Source organism: Rhinolophus sinicus, chromosome 3 (genome assembly GCF_057876585.1).
Source record: "Rhinolophus sinicus isolate RSI-liver-muscle chromosome 3, RSI-T2T, whole genome shotgun sequence".
Lineage (NCBI taxonomy): Eukaryota > Metazoa > Chordata > Mammalia > Chiroptera > Rhinolophidae > Rhinolophus > Rhinolophus sinicus.
Genome location: NC_142503.1, coordinates 126,151,637 through 126,176,943, shown reverse-complemented (window position 1 = coordinate 126,176,943; position 25,307 = coordinate 126,151,637). Strand labels below are relative to the sequence as shown.

The 25,307-nt window shown below is 38.3% G+C and overlaps 1 long non-coding RNA gene across 1 annotated transcript in view; it reads right to left on the bottom strand.

Annotated features, from left to right (window-relative positions):
- Positions 1-25,307, bottom strand: part of LOC109455350 (uncharacterized) — a 112,727-nt gene that overhangs the window by 71,476 nt on the left and 15,944 nt on the right. The window contains exon 2 of the long non-coding RNA XR_012494376.2: positions 4,401-4,546. This is a non-coding gene — a long non-coding RNA (uncharacterized LOC109455350). The remainder of the gene's footprint in view (positions 1-4,400; positions 4,547-25,307) is intronic.

Here is a 25,307-nt window from a genome sequence, read left to right as displayed (position 1 = left end):
AAAAGCATTAAAAACCCATTTCAAGCAAATGCTGATTGGAAGACAAACTTTTGGCTAACTCGCTGGTCATTGTTAGTGACCAGAAAGAGCTGTAAACATATCCATGATCTTTCTTTTCACACACCCTCCAGCACACTTTTGTGCTCAAGAGGGTGACGCACGTGCCAGAGGTGATGATGTGCTGACCTCAGGTGGCTGGATCAGAGCTTCTCTTTTGAGGGCAGTGGCTTTGTTGTTGGCTTTGTGTCAGCAAGTGTCGGATTTCTCATCTCCAAGAGCCCTATACCTCCTGACCCTGTGGCAGAAGATCAGGATGGTTAGCTAATAGCAGCTGCTTTGTGGACTGTGCAATGTGTCTGTCACCAGCAAGAGACAGTGTTGGGAGGGGGGGAAAGTCATCAAAAGCCAGTGCCATTAGCATGGAGATTCAACATGCCAATTTCTACCTCATTTTTTGAAAGTAGAGTCTCTATATAGTGTTCTGTTGTTTGTTCTTTAGTATTTATTCAATGCCAACTGTGAAGCAGACTCTGAATGGAATATTAAGAAGCTACACTCTCTACCCAGTGGGTCAGGAATTTAAGTAAGACAACACAGTAACCAATGGGAGAAGGTGACTGGTTCACACCTACAGAAGGTAGTGGTAACCGATTTCTATCTTCTCCGTGAGTCCTTGGATTTTTCAGACTCTTCCGCTTCCTCCCTCCATCAGTCACCCCCATGCTGTGTTCATGAGCTCCATTATCACTCCTTGTACATCAGCCATAATGAACAAGTGCTTCATAGGAAAGTGGAACTGTTCAATGCAGCCGGGCCATGAAGTGCTGACATCGGCTTTCTAGGGAACACATTCTGTATTGATAAATGTCAGGACCCAAAGAACAAATTTAATTCCAGCAAGACCAAATTTGACTTCCCTAGATAATGGCACAACACCCAACTTCACTGAGGAGTGTGCGGACGGAGTCTAATGATAAGAGTGTGGGTGTTTTATAGTCTTGTAAGCACTCAAAGGCAGTGTGTTCATTGCTCATCATTAGCCACTTTGGACATTTTTACTGTTGTTTGTCTTTAGTTGAATCTCCCTTAGTGTTTGATTTGTTTACTTGAATTTGAGATATATGTTCAAGCAGAAATGGCACATTTATTTAATGCAAAGCAAAAGGACTCCTTGTGTTTATTATTTAGATCAATAAAACGACATCCTATATACTTTTTGCCAAAGGGCACAAGTACAGATTTTAAAACACTAGAGTCAGCAGCATTACAAAAATCCCATTTTAAAAGCAATTGCCTCAAAATAGCCCCTCTCAAGGATCACCAGTTTGGAAAGTTATGCCCTTAGCTTTGCAAGCCACTCAACTGAGGCTCCACCCACCAAAATTGAAAGGGAATTTAGTAAGGAAATAAAAATGTAAGATATAAAATAAGAATGGTTGACTATAAATATTTACTACATCCCAGAAATGTGGGAACTAGATTCTATTATGTCTTGAAACATGGCTTCCCAAACTGTTAACCTATAGAACTAAGTGACTTCCCAAGGCTGGTCTGTAGATGTTAGTGGTGATGGTGGGAACCTGCAATTTATTAAGCTGAATAAGCTTAATAAATGTCTACTACATCAAATTAGAGACCTGCCCTGAGCATGAAAAATTGACATAGCAGAGTATTATATCTGAAACAAACAAAATGGTAGCCAACACTTTGCACAAAGGGAATAGAATATGGTAGAGACTCTATACATAAAATTCCCACAGGACAGTTAAATTATGATCACAAGTTTTCCTTTACCACACCTCAGCCATAGAAGTCACACCTAGGAGTTACAATCAATGGCTTTGTAGGTGACCCACTCCACACCTTATACTTTCAGTTCCATGCCCCTTTTCAGTCACTCACTTCCTTGGCCATATCACCACGTCTCCTTTCTTTTGACTTAAAATAGAATTCCATGGGGTCATTTCTTCACCCATAAGTGCCTGAGTCTCAAAACTAGAAGTGCGCATGTCTCTTTTAGCCTGTTCACTCCTTGCTTCTTTCTGGGAGTGGATCTCAGCCTCATCAAGACCTCTATTCCTTTGACTCTTGCTATTCTACCAAACTACTTGTGGCCAAAGCTACTAACTCTCTGTGGATTTATTTCCCACCTCACTCACTTAAGCTTCTCTCATTTAAAAAAAAATAAATAAATAAATTCCTGTCCGTCTTATGCCCTTCCACAGGTATTACCATGTACATTTTCCCCCCCTCCCAACCTGGTGTCTTGAAAGAATTGTTTACATGCAAGGTCTCTACATTCTTACCTCTGTAACCAACCACTGCCACAGCTCCGCTGGAATTGCCCTAACCCTTTTAGTGACTAATGTAAAAGGTCCTAACCTTATGTTGATGGCTCTGCTGGTACCCTTATCATCTTCGTCATCATCCACGGAGGTGGTCAGCAACCCCTAATAAAAGGAGACCTGACTATGTACCCTGAGGCCTCTGGAAGGCTCTTCCCTAGATAGATGGCTTCCCCTAAACAGCTTATTCTGTCACCAGCCCAGCTGGTTTCAGACCAGCTCTGCCCTACTATTAGGCTGGGTCCACATGGGTCACAGTCTTCATTTTAACCCTTTAGCATTTAATACACATTTATCCCTCTCAAAACTCTGTCCTCCTTTAGCTTCCATTAATATCTTTCAGTTTTGGTTTTCTTTCTTACATGGTTGCATCTCCTTATGGGGATAACTTCTAAAAGTAACGATAAAGAAAAACTTGCATGCATTAGGTTGGTGTGAAAGTAATTGCAGTTTAAAAGTTTAAAAATAATTGCAAAACCTGCAATTACTTTTGCACAACCTAATATTATGAAGTTACCCTTGATAAATACTGAAATTGCTAATGAAATGTAAATGTGTCCAGATGTTCACACTATAAGAGGCATGTAGGAATTGAAACCTACCGAGAGAATAATCATGTATTTCAGCTCAGGCTCAGTTAAAGGCTAAGACTGTTTAGTGGAAGGAGTCACCTGCACTATTTACATTCTTGTACCTCCTCCTTTTTTTGCATACTTAAAGAGTGGAATTTTCACATTTGAAATAATCTCAAACTTAACTTACAGAGAAGTTGCAATTATCATATAAATAATTTTTTAATTGAATAATTGGAGAGTACGTTGCCCACATGATACCCCATCATACTAATACTTTAGTGTGTTTCCTACAATCCCAGGCATTCTCCTATATAACCATAATATGGATATGTGTACTAAGAAATTGCGGAAGCATTATATTTTAATCTCTGAGGGTATCACAGTTTCCCCATATGATTAGTTATATAAAACTTCTTGTCAGAAACCTAAATTATAGCAGGATACAGAAAACTACTGACCAGTCAGTGACAGGAATCATCAGAATTTGTCACAGCTGGAATTACAAACAAGACTTAATCAAAGGATGAAAATTGATTCTACATGTACTAATAAAAAAATAAATTGGTCTAAATATATATAAAAAAAGTTGTCAATGTGATTCTAAGCACTAGCTTCCCACACATTGGCCATTTTTTAGTACTTTATAAGCAATATCGAAGATTTAATTGAGTCTTGATGTTTGTGGCCATTTTCTCAGACTTATAATTTTTAAGATTCTCATTCATCTTTTAATCAATGATGCCTGCTTTGCTTTTTGGCTAAGAATCATGCATTTTTGAATGTTGTCTTTACCTTAAATTGAGTACTTTAAATTAGTAGTTTTCAACGAGTCTGAATATGTGAAGCCATTTTTTCATTATCACCAGTGGGCATCGGGCTGCTACTTGCTTCTAGTGGGTGGAGACCGGGGATGCTGCTAACCATCCTCCAGGGCCCAAGACAGTCGTCCACGATGAAGGGCTATCCAGTCCACATGCCAAGTGCCGAGCTTGAAAACCCTTGTTCTACAGCAAATTGGTTCAAACTGAATATCCTTCAACCTCAATTCAACATATTTATAAATACCTTTACAACACATTTTCAAATGAATTTTACTGCTGTCTAAATTAGTGATTTTTAAAAAATTTGTTTAGAGTTCAGGTTTCACATAGCTTAGTTTGGCCATACCTCACAGGTGGGACCCACGTAGGAGAGGATGAATCTATATCTACTCCCAGTAAGACTTGGTCAGACTTATATCTATTTTTGATGAAATGAAAAAAAAAAAAATAGTGTAGATATTCGAATCAAGGGTAAAGTCAATTCTCAAAAGGAGACTAGGCGTCTATTGAGAAAATGTCCATATTTGGACATGCACAGGAGGAAAAAGAATGGAATGGGTTGGGACATTGCCATTCACAAAGTCTATCTAACTGTTATGTTTCTGTAAAGACAAAGACCCCAGACACCCAGCACAAATATTTCCCCATGGAATGGTTACCATTAGCAACTACGTCCTGTTGCTAGGCAAGTTCAGGTCAGTTCTGGGAGTGGATGAGCAGCCTCCAGTCACAAGGGGCATGGCAATGAATGATGTACAGCTGTCCGTGACCTGTGCAGCGTATTTCAGTAGCCACTGGTTTGTTCCTGCATAGGTGAGGGGAATAGGTTTGTTAGAAGTCGCCACTTGATTACACCCATGTATGCTCTCAAATATGAGCTGGTTTTGAGGCTATCAGAGGTTGTTTTTACATCAAGTCTTTTGCTGGATGAAACTAAACTTGAGTGCTGAATTTAAAGCAGTAATGAGAAATGATTTTTCATTTACCAAATAGGTAAGATATGTTTCTAAAAATATGGAAAAGCTTGGGAAGTTGATATGAAAAAGAGGAAGACACTTCATCCACAGCATTATAGTTCCGAAGGCATTTGGATGATCAATGATACTTTAATTGGGGAAAAATAATATTTTAGCAGCAGGGGCCAAGCTGAGAGTAAGCCTGTGATATACGAAACTGTCTATCTTCGTGTTACTAATGGGAAAGCTATTTTGAAACAAGATGATATGCTGGGCCAGACTGTCAAAGGGCCAACATAACTAACTTAACTTTCACTACTCACTTCCCCCCATGAAACCTAGTCTTTACCAAAGAGAGTATTAAATTTCCCAGGATACACCACATACTGTCACACCTCCATGGTTTTATACATATTGTTTCTTCTCTTATTTGGTTGACCAACCTCATTTATTCTTTAGAGTGTATCTTATCAATGAACCAAAATGTGAATTCCAAAGAAACATGTCGCTTCTTCCATGAAGTAGTCCCTGATTATCCTAAGTAGTCACTCTTTCTTTTATGTTCCAATATAGTTTACCTCTGGTGTAACTTACATTGATGATGTATATATCTGAATTTTCTAGAAAAGTTCCAATTTTAAATACTTCAACCCAGTTAAAATAAAGGAGTTTCCGGTTCCACCATGATGGTCACCATTTTGTCTCCTTTGCATAATAAGGCCCCTCTACAACATGGGCTGTCTCCGTCCATCTTTGTACCACCAGTGCCTCAACTATATCTGGATACTGAGCTCTCCTTTAATATATGTTTGTTGGATATGTTAGTGAATGGAAGAGTGTATAATTATCTATAGCACCTTTCAAGTCTGTGATATTCAGCCTTCCCAAATGTTTCACATATTATATTTCTTTACGTACTATTTGAGATGAGGAGTAAGGGTAGGAGAGACTGATCTAGCTACTCCTTCTCTCACTGATAGTCAGTCAGTAGCACTCTCAGCCCCGCTGTGTTCATTGACGTCCTGGCTGCTCTATGTAGGGTAAATACTAGACAGACGTATGAAAAGTTTGTTTTCGATACCTTACCAGTTCTCCATGCCCTTTTGCTTCCTTACCATTTTCTGGCACTCAAATCATGAAAAAAATTTATATTTTTCCTTTCATATTTCAGGTGTGTGAATTGTTGTAATCATAAGTTTATGACATACCCTCATCATTGACCCATATGTGATATGTTTTCTCTTATTTAGATAAGATAGCTATGTCCAATAATGTAAAAGCATTCATGAACCCAGCACACAAAATGAAGAATAAGACCTAACAATAACGTACATATTGTTCCCTCCGATCCCATTCCCCTGCTTCCCCACCACCACCTGAAGGAACTGCCATCCTGAATCTTGTCTTCATCATTTTCCTACTTTCCCTTCTACATAGTGTTTTATTTCATGGCACTTACACATATTCCTAAAAACATAATATTTTAGTTATTTTTAACTTTATGGAAAAGATGCCATGTTTTGTTGCAGTATTTCTTTCTTTTGGCTTCTACTGATATGCATTTGTGTTGTTTCTAAGTTCTTGCCACTGTAAACAGTGATGCTGTGAACATTCTTGCGCATATCTCCGGTGGTACATCTACAAGGCATGATCTGTATACCTAGGAGGTGAATTGCTAGGTTCTACAGTGTATGAATGTGCAACTTCAACATATAACATCACTCTGTTTTCCAGAGTGGTTTCACTAATTTACAGGTCAATGAGAATGTCTAAGAGATTGTGTGGATCCACAATCTCTCCAACATGGAGACACAGGTGTGTCACCAAGCACTTCTTTGTCTTAAGGCAAAGATAAAGGAGAAGGAAGAGGTGAATTCCAACAATTCTTTTCTTATTAACCCCCCTCATCTTTGCCTGGCTGCTCCTTGTCTCAGGTCAAAGCTGCATCCCTCAACACCAGTTCTAAACATCCCTGTCTTCAACCCATGCGTTTCGTGCAGTTGTGTTACATTTCTTGGTATCTTCCTCAGCTTACTCTTGAAGGAAGAAGGCAGTTATTCTGCTACTTCACCATCTTAGCATGTTATGATAAATATGTTCAGACTCACTAGCCATGAGAGAAACTAAATTAAAAACAGAAAAGCGAAGCACCATTTTCATCTACCACCTTGGCAAGCATCCTTTTAAAATAAAAATCCCCAAATATAACAAAGACTTGATGAAATGGTCACTTGCTGGTGAGATCTAAAGAGATACTAGTCTGAAATATGTATCAAAAATCTTGCAGTGCATAAATTTTTTCATACAGTGATTCCACATTTATATTTAACTACAGAAATATCATTGCTGTATTATTTATGATAGTTAAAAATTGAAAGCAACTTAAAGTTTTAACACTTGGGGATTTATTACCTACCTATGGTATGTCCAGAAAGAGGACTATTCTGCTGCCATTTAGAATAATCTTTAAAGACCACATATAAAATATAAAATAGGAATAGAGTACATTAAAATATTAAGTGTTTATATCTGGGTGATGGAATTATGAATGATTTAAATTTTCTTCTATTTATTTACCTGAGTTTGTTAAGTATTCTATAGTGAACATGTATCATTATATTGTTTAAAATTACCTACTGTACATCACTTATCCTTAAAACCCTCCTACCCAGAGATGACAGAATTAATATAATAACTACTTGAGCCAAAGTGCTAGTGGATTAGCCCTCCAGAATCATTTGCATTTTAACTGCTACCATTTTGTCTTGACAAGAAAAGAAACTCTGAAAATGGTAGACATACTAGGAGCTTTCAGGAAATAGAATAACTCTCACATTCCCTGAATCATTCCATACTTCATGTGTCATCCTTCTGTTCTGGAGAGATAACACAGTAACTCACTCTCCAAATAGGATATATACACATACATACATGTAAATATATATACACACACAGTGTGTGTGTGTGTGTGTGTGTGTGTGTGTGTGTGTGTGTGTAAAGGGGGGGAGAGAAAGAGAGAGAGAGAGAGAGAGAGAGAGACAGAGACAGAGAGAGAGAGACAGAGAGAGAGAGACAGAGAGAGAGAGAGAGAGAGAGAGAGAGAGAGAGAGAGAGAGAGAACAGGAACAAGCTGGGACCCACCGGCTATTAACTGGGCATCATAGGGTATCAGTCCTGCTGAGATAAAAAATTGAACCACATGTCCTGTATAATTCGTATCATGACTTTTTTTTTTTTTAAAGTTAAACACATCTACTTAGGAGTTAAGGATTTAGTCATTATCTTTCTTTTATCTTGGAGCAGAGGTTATTAAACAGCATTCTTTGGATCCCCGTAATAGGTCCATGGGCATCAGAACGTTCACAAACTACTAAAATTACAGGTCAGCTGATTACCTTGGGCTATAATAGCATTGTTTTATCTTCTACCTTAAATATATCTGTATTTTTCACTAAGAATTTAATGTGAAAAGAAAAAGAAAAAGGTAATTTTGGACAATTGGGGAAGGAAGAGTCTAGATTAATTTACTCAATCGAGCAGTGGCTATGTTATGGTATATCTGCAGAGAACTGCAATGTATTTTGTGTTCCCTTTTATAGGAATATAGCTGAATCCTAACCTAGAGAGGCAATAAAATTATTAAATGAAAAATCTGAGCGATGCAGAGAGGTTTACCCATCCAGGGTTCTTTTTCTCCACAGCTGTCACCCTTAGTCAGTCCCTGGTCATTTCTGGATGGAACAACTGCAATGAGTGCTTGAGGACCCCCCACAGCCAGCCTTGTTACTCTGTGCTTTATCCTTTGTAAGCCAGCCAGATTTATCATTCACAAATTCAACTTGGACCATGTCATTTCTCAGGTTAAAATTCTTTAATGACTACCCATTGCCTTAGGATAAAATACAAATTGCTTAATTCGTTTTACAAAACTTGGCCTCCAAAATTTGACATCTGCCTGCATTTCCACTGACAGGTGACCCCATCCTGCCCATATCACACTTCCCATTTAGTTCCCAAAGTACGCCTTGTTCTCTCAGATCTTGATACTCCTTTTTCTGACTTGTGATGGCCAGCTTGATAAGAGTGTGATTGAAGTACATGTCAGGCTATGAGAATACAGAGAAAGGAGATGAAAAAGCTGAGAAAAGAATCAGAAAGCAGGTAATACTAGACAAACTCTTAAGGGTCCTATAAATACTGTGCCTAATTCAATGCCAACATTTTAATGTAAGAATGTCACAGGCTGAAAATTAAATAACACATATTTAGAACTCCTTTTTGATATAGCATAAGGATTTAGGGTCAGAGACATTGTGAATACTTTCATCCATTCAACATTTAACAAATATTTACCAAGGCTGCTAATATGCCAGATGCTCTTGTAGGCCCTGGAGATATCATGGCAAACAAGACGTAGTCTTTGACCTCATACATATCTAACATTCTAGGGTAGAGACAAACAATAAACAAAGAAACAAACAGATATGTAGCATAAGTCAAGCAGTGAAATTGTTAGGAAGAAAAATGAAACAGGGTAACAGAAGTAATAAAATTGTATGAGAAAAGCTACTATTTCAGACAGGCTGTCAGGGAAAGTGCATCTGCAAGGTCCCATTTGAAGCGAAGGATGGAGCCATGCAGCCCCCCAGGAAGAGTGTACAAGGCTGAGGCACCTTCAGCCACTCTGAGCCTGAACGTATTCGGCAGGCTAAAGACGCCAAGGAGGACAGGAAGTGAAAGGGAGAGTGCTAGCCAGGGTTTGATCCCCTAGGAGCATGCAGGCCTGAGCAAAGACTTCAGATTTTATTCTAAGAATGATTGGAAGCCAGTGGAGCATTTTAAGAAGGTGTGTGTCTTCACCTGACCACTCAACAGTGAATAGAGTTTAGAAATGGCAGACCTAGGGGTAGAACTAGGACGAATGTGTGTCCAGATTTTCCAGGGACAGTCCTGCATAGCACATACTGTCCTCAAATATTTAGTCGTAGAAACCCCTTTACTCTCTGCAGTGTCCTGGTATGGACTATAAATTAGATGGTCACTTTGACTAGCCCCCAAGTCTCCCTTTCCCTGGCCAGTGATTTTTCTACCCACACTGTGTACTTTGTAGTGCGTGCATATTAATCTATTAGGCACCCAAATTTCAGTCCTTCCTTCCTTCCTTCCTTCCTTCCTTCCTTCCTTCCTTCCTTCCTTCCTTCCTTCCTTCCTTCCTTCCTTCCTTCCTTTCTTTCTTTCTTTCTTTCTTTCTTTCTTTCTTTCTTTCTTTCTTTCTTTCTTTCTAATGAGGAGATCCCTTTCTAAGTATACAAGGTAAGAAGGAAAAGAAGCTCTAACTTATAGAGAAATGTAGAATTATGAGAATAAGATCTACTTTGTGGAAAGCGGAGCTATTGGCTCACTTGGATGGAATCTACCTGTTCTGTAAAGTGTAATGTATCGACACGAACAGCAGACCGACTCCAGTACCTCTTGGCCAGACCCCTTCCCTGCCATCATGCCTTCAGTGGAGGCTTCTGCTCGCTGGACTCAGCCTTAAAAAGATCATGATTTTAATCTGCAGAAAGAGGATTTGCTGGATCTCCTGAGTGCAGGGACCACATCTATTGCGTGGCACATTGATAGGCATGTAACAAACCCTCACTCAGTATTTTTCAACAAATAGTTAAACAACTTATATAATATCAGACCCTGGAATTTAAAGATACTGAGTAGGGTCTCAACACCAATTTTATTAAGATGACAGTATAACTAGAGAGTTAATATGTAATACAAAATATTACATTCTATCATTTTAATGACGTGTGGCTTCTATCACATTGTTTTGTACCTAGCATGTCGTTTCCTTACATGGGACGAATCTTTCAATTAATAACTGATAACAGTTAATGAACCACATTTCTTAGACCTAAAGGTAACTGGTAAGGTTATAAAATTACTCAGATGGCATTTTGTGATGTGAAATTATTCTAACACTGTGATTTCTATTCTTGTTGTTATGCGTATGTGTTCACATTCAGTAGCTGACCATAGTAAGTGGAATAGTATATGGAGACATGTGAATGGTAGTTTATGATACAGTTTTCTTTTTGCTTCCCTAGTTTCCCTTAATTCCCGTTGCTGACACTTGTTCAGGAGGAAACATGTCTCTTTGCAAAGACTCTTGGGGTAAATAGACAAGCAACAACCACGAGACCCTGGGCTAATTCATTCTTCTTTGTAACATCCCCATCTTAGGCTAATCATCTATAATATTGGATTTTGAAATTTTGCTGGAATAAACTTCCTCTTTATAAAACAAAGACACTTTTTCTCTGCACATTCCAAAGTCCAGTTCTCAAGTTAGGGGCAAAGACCATTTTGGCACTCCCTCCCACAGACACCCTTTCCCACACAAAAGGGCTCATCAGTATGAGCCCTTAACGGATGAGCCCTTAAGGGATGTCCACTTAACGAATACAGTACAACATGTTCTTATGAGTTTCCAAATGTAATCCATCTGTTTTGAGAAAATGGGTGGGACTCTTGGTGTCCAGAATGAACTGTCGGGTACTGCATCAGGGAGAGTGCTGCAGGATGAGCATTGACTTGTGGGCTGGAGTTAATAGCCCTGGGTTCTAGCTTAACTCTCCCCCTGGCAGGCTGTGTTACCTTCAATGAGCCACCTGAGCTCTCAAGTCGTGTCAGTTCTCTCACTTCTGAAATAAAAAGGATTGCAATGGATGATCTGTAAGGACTGTTCTAGCTCTGACATTTTTTTTAACGCTCTATTTAGTTTAGAAATAGAGGCCTTTCTTGTGGCTTTATCTGACCTGGTGCTTTAAACCCTTTTGCCTTGCAGCTGATTCTCTATAAAGTTAAATGTTCATTCTTGCGTGTGCCATGGTTTATTAGAAATGAGTGTCAGGAAATGTGGAGAATCCTATATTTAACATCTCAGAATTGGATACTAGTTTGATATAAATAGCAAGTTGTTATCTGAGTAGATTACAATGGATTTACTATCAAACAAATTAAATCACTGGGGACAGAAGTGTTTTTAGAATTGTCTGAGACAATCAATCTATGCGTAAAAAAATTTTGGTACCTGCCAAGCTGTCCTGTACAATTCCAAGATGTGTCACCCAAGCACTTCCTTTTCTATGGCCAATAGAGAAGTTAGCAGAAAAGGAACGGTCAGAGAGGGGACAAGTACATACTATTCTAAATTGTGTACTATGGGCTTTCTGGAAGTTGTGAAGCGTTTGGAAGAATGAGCAAGAGTGAGTAGAAAAGTTAACAGGATACAGCATCATGCATAACAAAAGGTGCAGGAAGGAGGTAAGGGACAGGAATATAGTTTAAAGCAGGGGTGTCCAAACTGCAGCCCGCGGGCCAACTGCGGTCAGCAATCCATTGTTAATTGGTCCACAGCAAATTCCAAAAATATATTTAGTTTACTTAAATAAACCAGGTGAGGCAAAACGTACTTCACCTCAAGTGAGTGACCCGGCTGTTTGTGTATTTTACCGCATATGGCCCTTGGTGAAAACCATTGAAAAAAGTTTGGACACCCCTGGTTTAAAGTAATACTGTGTGGCCAATGAAGTGTCTGAATTTTATGCAAAGAGAAAAGGGGAGCAAATGGTAGGAGGGTCCTGACCAAAGTCCTGAGCAAGAAAGATGATCTGAACTCATTAGATTGGAAGGAAAATGTTGTGGTGGAGAAAGCCCAGGATGAAAACGTGGTAACTACACAGATGTAAAAGGGACTAGGAGTATGTATGGTGAACATTCAGTAGAAATAACCAGATACCTGTTTTTTCAGAATGCTTTCACAATTTCCCAGAGATTTAGGTACTTGTTACTAGTGACAATATTCAAGTCTTTACATTAAAGACATGGCAAATTTTGCCCAATTAGAACCATGTTTGTTCTTTGCCCCAGAGAAAATGATTCTATAATTAACCAGAGCCATCCCTAAAAGGTATGTTTGGAATAGTAGGAGTCAGCAAACTTACTTTGTAAGGGCCAGAATGTGAATATTTTTTATGCTTTACTGTTGCATTAAGTTTCCTTTTGCTGCTGTAATAAACTACTACAAACTTAGTAGCTTAAAACAACACAGATTTATCATTTTATAGTTCTGGAGGACTAAAGTCCAAAAATCAAGATATTGGTAGGCCTGCACTCCCTCTGGAGGCTCTAGAGAAGAATTTGTTTCCTTGCATTTTCCAGCTCCGAGACCACCTATATTCCTTGGATTGTGGCCCTTTCCTCCATCTTCATAACCAGCAGCACAGTATCTCTGAATCTTTCTCCTTTCCTGACCCTGACATTGGGCCCACCTAGATAACCCATGGTAATTCTCCTATCTCAAACCCTTAATTTAATTACATCTGCAAAATGTCTTTTACCATGTAAATTAACATATTCACAGGTTTCTAGAATTAGGACAGGGACATATTTGGAGGCCATTATTCTGTGTATCATATGGGTCCTTTGGTCTCTTGTTGCAACTACTCCACTCTGACTTTGTAGAGGAACAATGGGGACAGGCAATATGTAAATCAAAGGGAGTAGCTGTGTCCTAATAAATCTGCATTTACAAAAACAGACCATGAGCCAGAATTGTCCCATGGCTTACAGTTTACCAATCCCTGGGGCAAATTTTCTTTTTTAAGCTGCCGTCCTAGGTATTTCAAGCAGGAACAAATATAAATCAAAAAATTAGAATCTTACACAAGCATTAGAAGAGCTGAAAGGAATGAAAAGAAGAGAGGGCTTTGTAGACTTTCAGAATATGCCCAAGGGCAGAAGCCCCAAGTAAGCAGGTAATCTTGACTGTCTATAGCAGTGGCCTGCCTTCACTGTTACAACTGTTCTTAGCTGGTACTGAGTCTGGAAATATACTTTCCTGGATTTTTAGCTTCTTTATGGGAGAGGTTAGAAAGGTATAAGTGGTATTCCGTATCATCAGATCATATCTGGCAAAGATGGTGAAATCTGGTTTAAAAAATAACAATTTGAAATGAGCATGAAGAGATGCCACTGAATGGCAGATGCACCAGATAAATATTTGTTGAAAAACAAATGGGATTCTTTCTGTGAGTAGAGTTCCCAGTTCCACAGTTTTGAGTATAAATTATAAGCACACAAGTATGTCTGTTTTTCCATGTTTTTGTTTTCACCAACTGGACATATGCAGCATGCTATGCCAGCTTTGAGATCAGTCAGAGCTGGATCTCAACCTACTTCTACATCTTTCCATCTATAAGACCTGTGTCACTGCCTTAGTGTCAGTTCCCTCATCAGTAAAATATTTGTAATAGTATCTATGGTTTGGATAGGAAGAAAATATGATAATATAGATGTAAATTGCCTGGTATAAAGTTGCTGCTAAATAAGTATTCACTTTTTCTCATTAACTCCTGAGACTGAATATCTAAAAGAATTTTAAATAAAGGATGGGCTCTCTATTAATGTTCTTGCTGGGGAAAATTCTTCAATTTGTCCAAGAAGAGCTCCAACACCGACTTTTTCAAGAAATTTGTCAAATCTATAACTGTGGCAGGTGCTAATATAAGGAGCACCCTTTTTTACCTACCTTTATATCTCTGACTATGGAAAAGTAATGACCACCCAACACTCAGATGCTCTCAGAAGTTCTGACGGAAGAAACTCCCACCACTTTCTTTCTCTCTCCTTTGCTGACTTCCCTTTCCCCAGCCCACTCTTACTCACCCTACCCCAAGGAGGAAATCACTTCTCCTCAGGTACAGTGATTCACCTGTATCCAGGTGATAAATACAACCAAAAAACCGGGTCAGGTTGACTAAATCTGTGGGCCTGGCCTCCTTGAAGGAGAAGAAAATCTCATTTTGGCCTTAAGTCCCTGACACATTCTCCAATCAAGCTTTGTCGTCAATCAAGCTGAAGTCTGAGTTTCATTTGATTCAGTTCTCTTGTTCAGACCCTCTGAGCAGGATTTGGGCTATGGAGGGAGAAAACATTGTTAGGATTTATGCACCAAAGCCTACTTTGTACCTTGAACAATTCGTTTGAGGCATTTTCTTTCTATTTTTATCTTTAGTTAATAATGACTTTCATTTAAAAGTTTATTAACATAAAGCTAAAAAAAAAACAACATGCTTTACTTTCTGCTTATTATTCAAATATATGTGAAAACTTCACCTAAAATAGCTGTTGTTTCCTTATGTTGTGCTACAGTAATTTCTTTTTTAAGAAGGTGTGTGCCTTCACAATATGTAACAATTTGGTGAATAAGTTATAGTACAGAATTGCAATGGTTTATGAGACAGAGGAAAGGAGGTCTAGCATGCAAAAATAAGCATTTCTACATTTCACTTTATGGTACATTACATATTTTGTGGCAGTTGAAGTTTCTACTTTCATTATTATCCTTATAAATGAGAAAAACTGAAGATCTGTAACTTGCCCAAGGATCACACAACTGATTTTAATAGTGTCATAAGAATTAGCCAGAGACGGAAACATAATGAAGAAATGCTCAGCTTTGCTGGTTTTGGTTCTCATTCTACCTCCAGCTCTTTACCATTATTTTTGGTCTAAGCACGGAGAGGTCCCTCACGCGCACATGCCCAGGAGCTCCTGACAGCCCACTTGCACAAAGGAACCCTGCAGTGAGTTGGACATGAGCAGCACAGCCAGGCTGAGAAACCCTCCACTACCAATCATCCCAGAGGCAAGAGCAATGAAGAATATGCTGTCAGCTCCTGGCATTTCTCTCTGTAGAGGAAACTGAGTGCTGGCTAATAGAGGTCAGAGGTCCCTGTGGCCTTGGGAGGAATTCAAGGGTTCAATCATTGGCTAGTGGAACGGAGAGGGCCTAGCCTAAGGGAGGGTAGTAAAACATCTCCTATGAAGCAGGAAGTCTGCTAGAACAACCCACTCATAAGTAATAAATCAGTATTAATAACAGTTTAGCTGACTCTGAATTATTGTGTGCATTCTATTACGCCAACAATAATATGCATTTATCTATGAGCACATCTATGAGTATGCCCTGCCTATCAGGTCAGGATATTTCCAACACCCATCTTTCATTTTCTCATTTATTTACCTTTAATATCTGGATTAACATCAGTAAGAACCACCACAAGCAAAAGTGTTGAGAAATCTTTAAATTCATGTTGCTGGGAATGTATAAAATCATTTTAACTTTCGCTCCCAAACTCTGAGTTGAAACTATGGTAACAAGGGTTCTTCCTCAAAACCTCTAATTTTTAAACTCAGCATATTTCAACTAGTTAGAACACCAAATTAGGCATCAGCAAGTATGAATTCCAGCATCCTGGAGCTGGAACTGTCATTAGCTTCCTGTAAATTAATTTCCGAGTCTCAGGTTCCTCGTGAGAAATATAGAATGTGCTTGATTAAGTCACTGGTTGCTGAAAAGGCCAAATTACATAGTAACTGTGAGGACATTTTGAGATTCTCAGTAGTGTTAGAAAAAGGTAGGTCATATCACGTAGAAATCTGCATCAACCTGACTTGCACACGGCACTGAATTATGTCGGTGATGGTGCAGGCACTGCCATCCGTGGAGGATGTATTTCTTCTGAGGGAGACTTCCAATTCAGATTTGCAAACCCAGGTATGATTCCAGAAGGACACTTTTCACATGAATTGAGAATATCATAAAAGATCATGAACAGATACGAAAGCAAACTGCTTCTGAGTTCATTTAGAGAGAGGCGGCTACAGGGTGCCTCATGTTATGGTATTAAACTTGATTTTATTCAACATCTTTATTAATCATCTAGGAGATGAGCAAAACAGCACATTAATTAAATCTGCAGATGGTGCTAAACAGAGACATTTCAGAGTCCATTGTGGGGGAAAGTAACAATATAAATAGACTGGGTTTAAAAGGAGGCAGAACAAAACACTAATGAGTATTTGTTTTGGTGCAATAAAGGCTCAAAACCCACCTAGAGTGGATTATAAAATGCTGCTAAAGGCTTTGAACAGGGTGATAGAAAACAATCACCACTGATAAGAATACCAATTCAAATATTATTGGCAGCAAAAAAGAGCTTTTTGACTCAATTCCCATTTTTGGTTCTCATGTCATGTCATCCCTTCGCCTGCCATCCAGAGAGAATTGACTTTACGGATGAGACATGCCAGACAGGATCAGGATCTGGATGTTGTGATGTGGGGCTAGGAACGTACAGGGATCGCACCGGGATGTCCCCTCTAAGATAGACTTGATCAAGTGAGTTCCCTCTGGCCTGCTAAGTCATCGACCTCTGATTTCCAGGACCTCACTCTCTAGTTTATCCTACATAAAACTACCAGAACCATCTTCCTCTAACTTGGTCATCGTGCCATTTCCTTGTTGAATGAGGAAACACATTCATAAGCTTAAATCTCTCTCAATTAAGACCCTTATCATCCCCACCTTTTTTTTCCAGTTTAAAATGGTTGCCAGGTTATAAACAAACAAACGAAAAAACGATTTTCCCTTTGCATGCTATTTTTTTAACTCGTTGATATGCCATCTCCCCTAATTTTCTTTCCATTCCTCTCCATTTATATCAGGCAATGTCCCAAAAAGAATTAGATGGCACACTCAAATTAGAATACTTCAAAGAGGATTTATTTCTGAAGGGACTGTTTACAGATGTATACGTTTTATGGAACTGCATATTTGGTGCAGTCGTACAGGGTTTAATCTGAGGTTGACTGTTAGGCCCTCTAGGTCTGAAAGGACGAGGAGCTAATCAGAACCTGGAAGGAGAAGTCATGTAATGTTGATAGGCTTGAGAGAAGCATTTGATGCAGGGGCATAGACCCAGCTGGATACAATTTTGGTAAGAAGGAATGAAGGGGATGAATATGCTGATCTCACTGTCCTCTCTCCATCCAATCACCTTTTTGGGCTTTCGGTTTACTGAACCAGCCAGAAGTCAAAGGGGATGGAAATGCATTCATGTGTCCCATGTAGGTCACCCTCCTGTAACAGGGAACAGAGGGAAGATAGAAGGATGTATGAGAAGGGGTAACTGCAAGGTACCAGGTATCGCAATCTCACTTAGCATTTGAAGAAGACGAAGGATTTGGAAGGAGGCGACAGGTAAGTGAGCCACCCTAGCTGTATCCAAGCCTCCCCTTGCCTGAGAATAAAGGCAGTAGGACATATATGTAGCAACGACTGACCATTTATAGCAAAGTTTATCATGTTTTGTTATAACAAACTTGAGACCAAAAGTTCTGTTATCATATAAAAGAAATACGTAGTATATACAAGAGAATGTATGCAAAGTTATTTCTGAGATTTAGCCATATTGTTGCATGGAGCTATTGTTCATTTATTTTCACTGTCATAGAATGTTTTATAATATGATTACTTCAATATTATCCATTCATCCTCCCTTGATAGACACAAGTATTGTTTATAGTTTGTTGCTGTTGAAAATCAAGTTGCTATGAATATTCTTATTTATGTCTCTTGGTACAAATGTGCAAATGTTTCTCTAAGATATGTTATCTAGCATTGGTAATACTGGGTCAGAAGATATGTGTATTTTAAGCTCTACTAGATAATTCCATAATTTTGTCTCAATTTACTCTCCCCAGAGCAGTGTTGAAGAGTTTGTATTGCTTCTCATCCTCACCAACTCTTAGCCATGTCATTCTTCAAAGTTTTGTCATCTCGGTGTATGTGAGAGGTTATCCCATTGTGGTTTTTTCAGTTTTCAGGTCTGTGATTGCTAATGAGTTTGAGCATCTTTTCTTTCTTGTTTGCTCCCATGTAAAACTTTTTAATTTATTTTGCCCATTTGGGAGGCATTAGTTTTTCTTCTTCTTTTTTTTTTTTTTTTTTTCATTTTCTTATTAATTTTTAGGAGGTTTTTTGGTATGTTCTGGCCATGAACTTTCTTGAGGTTGTGTAATAAATACCTTCTCCTATGTTGTACATTTAACACTTTTTTTTTAATGTCTCTTTTGTGAACCAGAAGTTCTTAATTTTACATAGTTAATTTTGTTGATCTTTTCCTTTGTCTCTTATACTTTTACTGAGTAAATCCATCCCTTCTCAAAAGTGTAAAGAGAATATTATTTAAACATATTTTTAAGTTTTGCCTTTTACATTAAGTCATTAATCCACTGCATTTATCCTCTTCAATAATATCACTTTTCTTGGCCTCTTTCACATAAATTTAAAATTTTTTGTTGAGATTAATGTTGCAACTGCATTGAATATCTATATGAAATTTGAAAGAACTAACATCTTTAGTATATTTACTCTCCTTATCCATGTAAACATTTTTATATTTTCTAGCTCTTTATCCTAGTGGATAGAAACATAATTGACTTTTTTTCCCCTTAACTTATTGATCTTTCATTCAATAAATATGCCAGTGTCTCTTATTAATTCAAATAATTTGTCCATATACTATTTCGGGTTTGAATACAGGGAAAACATCTGTGAAAAGTCATTCTGCTTCTTTCATTCTAATCCTTATACCTTTATTGCTTTTTCTTGCCTTACAATGCCATCCTGTAGTTCCAGTACGTTGAGTAGATGAGGCAACCATGGAAATCCTCATCTTATTCTTGAAGTGAAAGGGAATTCTAACATTTCACCATTTGGTGGAAGTTATACTGTAAATAAGCACAGTATTTTGAAACTGGGATTTCGTAACTCACCTAGATAATTTTTATGTCAATTCAGGAATCACATTTGTTGAGAAATATTAACTGTTAAGGTTGTAGAAACAGAGGCCTAAAATTAAGCTTGTGAAGACCTGTCTAGTATTCAAACAAATTTAGAAAAAAACTGAGAGAACAGAATTTTAAAGTATTTCTTCTCTTTTCAACTCTCCCTTCCTCCATCTACCAGGGCCCTATCGCACCTCACTCCATTATTGTTACTTAAAGAATAGGGTAGCCATTGTTTGACATGGTAAAGATTGTGGGAGCAATAGATTTGAAGGTGAAACACCAGGAGTTCATTTTTTATGTGTTTAATAAAACTGCTTATTCAATATCCAAATGGTAATGTCAAATAGGCAACCAACTGCAGAGTCTGTAGTTCCGAGCAGAAATCCAGGCTGATGATAGAATCTGGGAGACATCAGTATCTGTAGATGGTATTTAATGTTATAAGACTGGATGAAATCATCTAGGGGTGAGTAAAGACAGAGTAGGAAGAATCAAGGACTGAGGACTTGAACTCATAATTTGAGATTTGGGTATGGGGTGAAACCAACCAAGAAAACTAAGAGACCAGTGAAGAAAGAGAACCAAGAGTACATGATTTACCTGAAGCCAACTGCTGAAACCATTTCAAGGAAGAGGGTATAATCATACGGTCAGATGATACTGATAGGTCAAGTAAGAAGAGGATTGAAAACTGAGCACTTGATTTTAACACAGAGGTCGTTAGGAACCTTCATATGGTTTGTTGAAAGGATTGAGAATAGTTTCAACAGAGAACAGGGAGTTAGGAAATAATTCCATACATAGTTGTGTGACCTAATATTTTCACTTAACTACATATTATAAATCGTTTCTATGTGCTTAAATATTCTTTTATATCATTAGTTTTAATGGCTGAATAGTATCCTTATATGTAGATGTTCCATAGTGCATTTAATTAATTCTATATGTTTGAATATATGCATCATTTATTTTTCCTTTGTCTTTCTGAATACATACTGGAATAAATATTTTAACATACATTTTTCAATTTCTGAAAATCTATGTTTAGTCCCTTAGGTTAAATCACCACAGACAGACTTGCTGGCTCAAAGGATAGCATATCATGTTATGATATTTCACAAAAGAATACAAATGGCTAATAGTGAAATTAAGAATCATGTTTGTCTACTATCGTTCAATAAATGCAAATTAAACCTGTTGAGAGGAAGTTTAATCAGAATTTTGAGAGCTATTCTAAGACTTCCTGCTTAAGTAAAAGTAGTTGAGAGTCAAATCTGGTTAATATGTCTTCTTTTTTTTCTTTCATTCTTTTATTTAACTTTTTTTTTTGTTTTGAGTGATTACAATATGCTTGACCTTGGGGAAGACAACAGCTATCAGACATAATCCTATTGAACGATATAGCCTTACATCATCCTGCACTTCCTTAGCTAGCAAACAGTTTACAAAGTAATTTTGCCTTTATCTCCTCTTTTGCCAGTTGATAAGTAGGATTTATGTAATTTCTGGTGTTTAACTGATCTCTTGATATGGGATAAGGACCATTTATACCAGTGATTCAAACAGCCTTGATTGAGCTGGAAAATTTTGAGGTTAAGTAGTCTCATCTCTTCTATTACTCCTAATAATTACCCTGCCATTTATCGTAGGATGTGGATTTTTATGTTTTAAGGGCAGAGCATGAGGGATGAATGTCAGGGAATCATAAAGTGCTCCAATGTGGGCGGTTTGGCTTCTATATTTTGTTGGTGGTGATTGGGGATAAGTAGGGTCATGGGAGTGATTTATTAATTTATTTAAGACATAGTTAAATAAAGATAAGGTATCCCCCTTGGATGATGCTTGAAATGTACAGAGTCTACTCTCATGAGACCAAGAGACAAAGAGAGGTCAACAAAACCTCCCAAGATTCTTCAAGGGAAAAAGGGCTTCTGTCCTCTCTGTTACTAAAAGAACCTAATTGGTTAAATATGGAGGAGAGTTAGGCGTAACAAGAACATGATTACCATTGCACTGATAAAGAGAGGAAGGGGAGAAAAAGAGAATATGTGCGTTAGGAAGGATGCAGGGGAAAGGAACTCTCATACACTGCTAGTGGGAACATCACTTGGTACCTTTCTGGAGAGTAATTTGGCAACATGTTTCTAGAGCCTTAAAATGTTTTCTTCTCGTAATTTATCCTGGGGAAATATTTGGAGGTATTTACAAAGATTTATGTGTTATGATGCTTATTACAGTGTTATTTATAAGAGTAAAGAGTTGAAAACAATATAAATGTCCACCAGTAGGCACTGGGTAAAATAAATTAAGGTATATTCATGTGATTTATTACTATGCAGCAGTTTATAATCGTATTTTCAAAGACTATTTGATGGCATGGAGAAATACTCACAATATAATGCTAAATTAAAACTGTCAGATACAAACAAACAGTATTAAAGAGCTACCACTTATTGAACATTAATTTTGTACTAGGATATGTATTCAAGGCTTTATAAACACCTCATTTAATAATCTTCCAACAAATCTACAAGGTAGCTATTGCTATTCTCAATTTATACATTGTGAATCTAAGGTTAGAGAGTTAAGCTGCATTTCAAGTTCAAATTGTCCTAAATGGAACAGCTTCAAATATGTGGAGGTACTGGAGGGGAAATGTTTTTTAAAATTAAAGAAATTTTATGGGCTTCAAGTTCAAGGGAGAAAGATTATGAAATACCTAAAGTTAAATTTTGCAGAGTATTATATCCCTCAGTATAGGTTAAATTAATATGGTAGGTGATGAAGATACCTTCGACATTTTTAAGGAAGGGAGTGAAATTATCTGATTTCTGTTTTAGAATGGTAACTGAAGAAGTGTACCAGGGATGGAATTGCAATAGTACAGTTGGCAATATGTTTAAACACCAGTTGGTAAAGGTGTCATCTGTAGGGAGTAATACTGGAGGTGGAGAACAGGGTGCAGATTAGAGATAATCTGAGTAAGGAATTAACTAGGCTCTGAGACAGATACAATGTTAAGTTCTAAGATACAGGAGAGGGAAGAGACAAGAATGACTTTAACTTTCCAGCATCAGTGGCTACGTGCATCGCAATAACTAATGTGATAGCAAACCCCAGGGAAAGTCCATATGTAGGGCACATGACCCTGAGTTTGGGTTTGAAGACGTTTATGTGAGGAACCACTTTAAGGAAGCAATCCAGAAGCAGAAGATTTTGGAGTTCAGGGAAGAAAACTATGTTACCTAAAAGTTATTTGCATGTAAAAGTTACTTGAAGCCATGGGAATGAATAAGATTTCCAACAGAAAGGGTATAGAACAGGGCTTCTCAAATGGGCATGGATGGGTGTATCAGAATTGCCTGGAATCTCCAAATTATGTATTCAGTTATTGTCCACTCCAGATATTTTGTTATGTTGCCCCCTTTTATAGGGGGTGGGGGGACCATGATTTGAAAATGTACACAGGGCTGAGCTAATTTGTTTTTTACTGCCAGCCATATTGGCAGATGCTTGCTAGACACTTATTAAATAAATGAAGAATTTATGAATGCAATTAGAATTCTTGCAATAATATTCCCTGAAAAAAGTGTTAGGGTTAATATAACTCTGAACATGTACCTAATTGGTGAAGGGATATGCCAACAGAGGTATTTTCTTTGCAGGAGCAATAGGGCCTTAAAGAAATCACTTAGCATGCTTGAACTTACATGTGGTTTGCATTGCAACATTGTATCTGTAATTAGGTATTGAATCTTTGAATTTGTTTTCCCTCAGGAATATTTTCCAGGCAAACACATAAGGGCCTGTTTCATCTCCAGTATATCCTAAATAAGTGTGTATTTTTGAAAGAAAACTGCTATCAAGTCATATTTTTGTGATTTGGGTACAATATATTAAACAAAGCAGAGGAACCATAAAAAGCAAAGAGAGTGGATTGAATATGCAAGGTGATACCTGAGCTAAGATGAAGAATAGAGAAAAATGGAATAGTCATGTGGGTGAGATAGCAATGGAAAGAAAATAGATGGAGTGAGGTTGAATATCACCTCAAGTGGTCTCCTGCGTAAGGATTTCAACCCAGAACATCTCAGATGCCAGCACACCTCTCTGTCCCAGAGGGGTATCAGTTTGAGTATGAAGGAATCATATATTGACACTGCTCATCTCTTCATATAGAACATTTGAAGCTATGCCCCTTATTTCACAAATGTTTTTACCTAAATTATAAAGAAAAACTTCTGTGTAGACATGGAGGGACCAGGAGAGGAGCATCAGAGACTAACAAAAAGTACATAGAAGCTGGTTATCCCCCACATCTGGGCCATTTCAGCTCTTCTTGGTTTTAATGTGACATGAGGTTAATAATTATGTATTACCGATGTTGTATATGTATTAGAAAGCGATAGTGAATTACAAGAGTTGTAATTGCCTTGCTTTATAGCTTCTGAATCTTTCTTCTAGGGAAGAAAGCAATGTGGATGGTAATTCAGTAAGCTTTTGTGGCATTACATTTGACTATATTAGAAAAAAATAAAAGTACAGAGTTTTGCCATTAAAATTTTTTCCTCTATTTTAAACTAGCCAGACTGCAAATGAATAAAAATACAATGAAATATAGTTTATACTTGAGCCAGTTAGGTGAAACACTGTTAATCCCCTGTAGGACATAATCAGCTCAGAAAGGTAGATTGTAGAATAGAATTGGAAATGAACTTCTAAGGACACTGTTGAAACATTTCAGGCCCCAGTTGATGGATGAGGATCTGGATTTAAGCTGTGATAATGGAGAAGAAGAACAGAAGACAGATACAAGGCCTAGTTTAAGGGTAGAATTAACAAGACTCAGAGACACCCCTCCCACCTATAAGCTTAGAAACACCCTTAAACACACACATCCCACTGCCTCTCAGCCCTGGCTGATGTTTCAAACCAGCATCCTCAGGTTTGCTGCAAAGATGGTCCGAATGTGCACAGGTGTCATGGGGGAGACCCTGCTCGCTGCGCCATTTGTCGTGCAGGGCGTCCGACGGGGTCTCTGCTCCCGCTCCCCATACAAGAACGCAGGATATGGTGAGGCCAAAAAGGAACACCCACGGAGCCATAGGTAGGGGAGTCATACCACTACGGTCTCACTGGAGGCTGGGTTCACTGGACGTGTGACCTGCTGTCCCTTTTGTCTGCAACCCACCGACGACTCTCTTTCATTCTCCTCCCCTCTCCTCGGCTCTCCTTCGTAGCCGCAGCAGTTATATTAGTGGCTAATGGCTCAATGGCTACAGCTGACGGCCAACCAGCCTCAGCTGATGGCCATCTACTACCCGAGCCAGCACCCTTCCACGTGAGGCCGAGAGCCTGTAAACTACTTTCTGGGGCTCTGCCCCCACAACAGGCACAGTCCAAGTCAGACAGCAGTTCTCACAATTTGTCTTCTAACCTGAAGTCTCCCATGAGGGCTCGATTCTGAACCTGGATACAGCATACCTGGGAGTCTGCCACTAAGTAGAACAGAAGGTGAATGTTCTTTGGATTAGGTGGGGCAAGAGATGCCAAAGCTAGGGCTCACGTGGAAAGAGAAAACTACTCTTGGAAAAACCTTTGGAATCAAGACTTGCCTCATTTTGCTAGGCTCCAGATAGCATTTATTCTTTTGAGTTTCTAGTATGGGCAGGGGGACTTCATGAGATTGAAACCAATTCCATATGGCATCTCTTTTTTTATGCTATTTCTCTGACTAGTCCTTGGCCTTTCTGAGTGTCTCCTAAAGGTTAATCTCCAAGGTCTTTGACCAGGTTATGGGGGAGCAGACATTCTCATATTTAGCATAGAATCTTTGGCATAAAGATTTGGCATAAAATCTTTGAAGGGCAATTTGGCTATATTTATCAATAGCCTTAAAAATACACATGTCCTTGG